Source organism: Dioscorea cayenensis, chromosome 14 (genome assembly GCF_009730915.1).
Source record: "Dioscorea cayenensis subsp. rotundata cultivar TDr96_F1 chromosome 14, TDr96_F1_v2_PseudoChromosome.rev07_lg8_w22 25.fasta, whole genome shotgun sequence".
In the NCBI taxonomy this organism is placed as follows: domain Eukaryota; kingdom Viridiplantae; phylum Streptophyta; class Magnoliopsida; order Dioscoreales; family Dioscoreaceae; genus Dioscorea; species Dioscorea cayenensis.
In genome coordinates this window covers 11,083,402-11,088,195 of record NC_052484.1, presented here as the reverse complement: position 1 = coordinate 11,088,195, position 4,794 = coordinate 11,083,402, and positions in this window count along the sequence as shown.

Sequence of the window (4,794 nt, the reverse complement as noted above, 5' to 3'; positions counted from 1 at the left end):
ATAGATCTCGGATGAATCCTTACATGCTTTAACTTATGCCTAACATCATTGATAACTGAGTGGCAAGTATGGGTATGTTTGGGTATATCGCGGTTCATGCTGAGAGACATGAGTGAAGTGAAGGGATTGTCCCTCTCTATAGAGAGAGTGAATATCACCGGCCACTTGATTAGTGAGACTAAATAGTGTGTGGCCACGTCCAAGGTAAATGATAAGAGTTATCATTTACTTGGCCTAGTCAGTTCACTAAGAGATCAAAAAATTAATTAGCATTAAAATAAGGGTGACTCGTTCCATGCCTTATGCTAATTAAGATATTTAGTGGTAAAGGATTGTATGACGTTGCGATAGGTTCCGTTAATTTTGAAATTGACCTTCATTTAATATTGGGTATTTGTATTATCTTGCTAGAGAATAATTATGATTTATGAGTGTTAAAATTATTTAAGCTCATTGCCAATGCTAAATGGACCTACAGGGTCGTACACTAAGAATGCCAGGATCAAGGTTCAGTATTTGTTATTTATTGGACCACCTATTTAGGGTTTTGGTGAAAAACCTAAATTAGGTGGAGCGAATAGCTTATTCGGGTTGGGTCCTATTAAGTGTTCATCCAATGTAATCGATTTGGTTAATTAAAATAGTTTAATTAATCAAGTAAAGAAGAGATTCCTAATTTGATTAGGAGTAAAGGGTTTTTTTTTCGTAAATTCGGGTTTTGGGTTTCCAATATAAATAGATGGTCTAAACCTAATATAAGAACTAAGAAACAAAAGAGAAAAAATGATAGAGTGATTGAGAGATTGTCTCTTAAGAAACCCTAGCCACCACCCACTCTTCTCCCTTGGCCGCCGCCGTTGGATCCCGCCGCTGGAACCCACCACCGCTGTGCCTACATCCCCCTTTCTCTTGAATCTTGGGAGCTTGCTATTCGAACCAAGAAACAAGTGTTGTTTCTTAAGGTACTAGCATACCTGCTTGATTCCTAGAGGCGTTCGTGTGTACGTAATAGTAGAGGGGAGTGGCTATTTGCAGTCCCTTTTGTTTTCGGGGAAACAAGGGAGCGTTGAGAATTGTCATCAAAAGAAAGGTATAACTTTTAATTATCTATTTATTTAGAATTTAATCCTAGTTCTGGCATGCGCTAGGGTTTTATCATGTTTACTTGCTGTTAAAAGTTTTGTTATCCGCTGCGTTTTGGCATGTATTTTTTGCATGACAATTACCTTGTTAGAGTGATAAGATCCCAACAGTGGTACTAGAGATAGGTTTTGCATGCCTATAGGATTAGATGTTAGATCTATTCATAATGTTATTTTGATTGGCATTGCATGCTAATAGAATAGGATGATAGATCTGTATTCTGTTAACTTTGTTAACCAGTTAAAATTTCCTTATATGATTAGGAAATAATTGATCATGCTTATTTTTAGAAAGATTTTATTTCCTATTTGCAAATCTTGATTTGATTAGGATTTTAAAAAATGTTATATAAATATATATAAAAAATATATTTTAGGCCATACATCCATTTATAAGTTTTTAAAATTGTTTTGTTAGGCTTATTTTTATATGTGCTCTTTTGGTATGATTTTTTTTTATAGTTTTTGGTATAATTGTTATGCCTTAAACATTAAAATTCTATGTAAGGAATTGATTAGCTTGATTGATAGCACAAATAAACTAATAGTGAGTTTTAGGGGGTTTAAGAAATTGATCAAAATGTTTGATCGTTTGGGTTAACACCCAAGCCCATCACTGGGTTGGTTCTTAAAACCTAAACACACAATTCCTGTATGGCTTAAATTAAAACTTAATTAAAATTCGGATTCCATGTCTTTCTTGCTTGGTTTATTTAATATGCGTGTGATGAATGTTGGTTGGTGCGTTCATGGGCCTTAGCTGTATAAACGGCCTGTGTGTCGTTTTATTTTTATATGGCCTGGGAGTCGTTATATTTTTGTGTATGGCCTGCGTATCATCGTTAGTTTTGTTTTTTATTTTATATTGTATATAAATTAAAGACAAGATGACTTGATGAAGACAGAGCCCCAAAGGTTGGTGGGAGAGCTTGTCCGTGGCACAACCAGAAGAGGAACCTGCCAAAGATAGTATCTAGGCTTAGGATATTTTGGCCCATGAATGTCAAATTTTTTTTTATTTATTCCTTACATATGTTTTGGATGAATGGAATTCCTCTATTGCCACGTAAGCCATAATTAATCCTAACAATCATAAGTCATGAAAATATCTTCCCTTACTTGAAACTTGTCAAGGCATCGATCATCGAAACGCCGGTTATGCCAAAGCTGAGCGAGTTAGATTATATTTGTAAGGAAAGTGTTGGGATAATGGTTATGACCAACACTCGAGTAAAGGTTTGACTTAACATGGGTAGTGGGACAGTCCTAGCCCTAGGCATTGAAAAGATTGGGGTGTGCTGTAACACTAAATGTTAACCGTATTATATCCAAGAATCACATGTGATGTGATTGGAAAGAGTTCCTACCTAAATAACCTAGTCTTGGGTATACAAGCTCAGCTTGACCAAGATGAAGTGAAATATGGATTTTGGCCCTCAATAAATCACTAACAATGAATTATTTACATTGGGATATTAATTCGTAATTGTTGGAAAATTTTTTAAAGACCTCATAACTGAATCTTGCTTTTAATTCTTTGTAATCATAATGACAACAAATAATGCAAATCCACAAAATTTTTCATTGCGATCTGTCATTGAGAAGGACAAGCTCAATGGAACTAATTTCCTTGATTGGTCTCGAAACCTAAGAATTGTTCTTAGGCAAGAACGGAAATTGGAATCCATTGAGAAACCGTTGCTTGAAGCGCCGACAAGTAACGCTACGACTGCTGTTAAAGAGGCATTCGACAAGCCAAAGAATGACTCTAATGATGTTACCTACCTCATGCTGGCCACCATGATGAAAGGTTCATGACCACAAAAGGATCATATTAATTCATTAATCTATTTAAATTATGGATATATTGTTTTGAAAATAAATGGATTATTTTTGCTATAAAAAAAGGATCATGCATATGTTAGAATGTTCTCTCGAAGAATTATTCTGCAAATCTTGAAGTGTCTAAAATTTTGTTAGAAATTCTGATATTCTGTTTGGTTTTTGGATAACAAAGTTATTTTGATATAAATACATTTAGTTTCCAATTAACTAGGCACTAACTTTATCACTGGGGGTTAAACACTAACCACGTTGACATGATACTCTGACTCTGATAAGAGACTATAGTTTCACACATGACGTCAGTGAAAAAATAACGGTTTTTGGTAATCTGACTTGGGTCACCAATGGTATACAAATGAGCTCTAAAAATTTGCCACGGGTCACCGAGTTTAAATAAATTATCTCTGATATTTTGTTTCGACCATAGTGATTTGGAGACATATATTTTTGTTTTTGTTATCAAATTCTATTTTGTTGAACTACTTTGGTTTTCTAAACTATATTTTGATAAATGTTCATACTATTTGATATGATTTGTTTTTTATTTTGAATTTCATATGATCCCATTACTTTTAGTGGGTTACTTACTAAACTGTCAAGTTCATAATCTGGTTGTTAATATTTTTTTTAGATCAAGAGTATAATAGCTTAGCGGGAGTGAACAAATAGCATAGCTGTCCTTGGTCTAATTTGAGATTTTATTTTTGTTTGTATTTTGTAAATTTGGTATACTTCGGATTTTGACTTTTGGAATTTACAATTCTGTTGGATTGTATGTTATTTTTTGCGTTAGGATCTGAGGTCTTGCATGCCTATTGTGCTATGCATTATAGGTGTGTTTCTGTTTATCGGCTCACTGAGTCCGGTGAGCAGATTTTAGGGCTTGACAAAATGTTCCTCTTCTATCTTGATTTGTCCACAATGTCCCAAATTAGTAATACAACCAATTTCTAACTTAGCCCATCTGTTGTTACTACTGAGTTACAAGATCTAGTTAATATCTGACCTTAAGACACCACAAATCCTCTTTCTTTTGTCTGGGTCCTTGCCGTAGAATCCTCTCTATCCTAACCAACGACATTAACAAATAGATTTTCTATGTTTACGCTAGCAAGAGACCTCTTTGGTCTTCACACACATACCTAAACTTTGCACTTCTCGATTATAGTATATTAGGTTTGCAATCAACTTCAATCAATCTCCATTGCATTCCAAAAATAACTTCACCAAATATTCAATCATTAAATATAACTCCAAAGTGTCTTTAATCAAGTCTCCAATTAGTTGGAATCTTCACAGCCTACCAACAATAGCATCTCTAAAATAGCTATCAACTAAAAATCTTTGAGGTATCCTTTACCTTTAATTAAATTTTCATATTACCAAATCTAGTCTCTAGTTAATCATCCAAATTTGGTCCTCTCCAATCAACAGTTTAATCCAAATTCTCCTTTATAGATGGCTACTTGAATATAATAGCTTCTGGTTTAAATTTGACAAAGCCGGCATATCATCTGGCACCTCAATGTGCTGCCACTTCTTCATTTGCCACCTCAATGTGCCATCACTTTATGAAGACCAACTCATTACAACTACTTGCATACTTGTGTCACAAATAATAAGTGATCATCATATCCAAATCTCAATCTTTACCCTGATTGAATCCATTACTTAAGTAACTTCTTTGGTATAGCACTGGCTTCAAGATTAATTCATCAAATTACAAAAAATATAAAAAAATTATGAAAATCGTTTAAAATTCCCAAAACTCCATTATTTAACTAATTTTTTGTTTCTATTTATATCC